Raw genomic sequence first — 557 nt, 5'->3', positions numbered from 1 at the left:
TTCTGCTCCACTATTCACGTTTTTTTTATTCCCTTGGCTTGACAGGAAAACTTTTTTTCTGTCATGTCACACCAGGACTTAGCTGTCTCACGACACACCTCTTACATCGCCGGGGTGCCACGTTTTTATTTTCTGTATCTAGATATTATGCGAATAAACATGTGTAAAGTCGAATAAGTATATTACTCCACAATTACATTATTCCACAAGTAGCTAGGGTATGCGCTGTACGTCTAACACACTGTATGCATATCTCTAGAATCTGTATGCCTATTTATGGAATAATCTTTGTTAATTTTAGGTTCTCCATAAAGATTACACGCACAATAGATTATATTCAAGTAATTCTGACCACTAATACTGTTATTCTTACACCGATTCACTCCTTAGCCTCTTTAGAACTTGAAATGGTCCCTTCGGTTTAAATGGTCTTAAAAAAAAGAAATATTTCTTTCTCATGACGAAGACAAACCTTCACAACAATAGTGGCACTTACTTAAATTCTTGTCTGTGATGCGATGTAATAAGTAAAACACTTTGATGCGATTAGGACATAG

Source organism: Penaeus monodon, chromosome 29, assembly GCF_015228065.2.
Source record: "Penaeus monodon isolate SGIC_2016 chromosome 29, NSTDA_Pmon_1, whole genome shotgun sequence".
NCBI classification, from domain to species: Eukaryota; Metazoa; Arthropoda; class Malacostraca; order Decapoda; family Penaeidae; genus Penaeus; species Penaeus monodon.
This window is presented reverse-complemented; position numbering follows the sequence as displayed.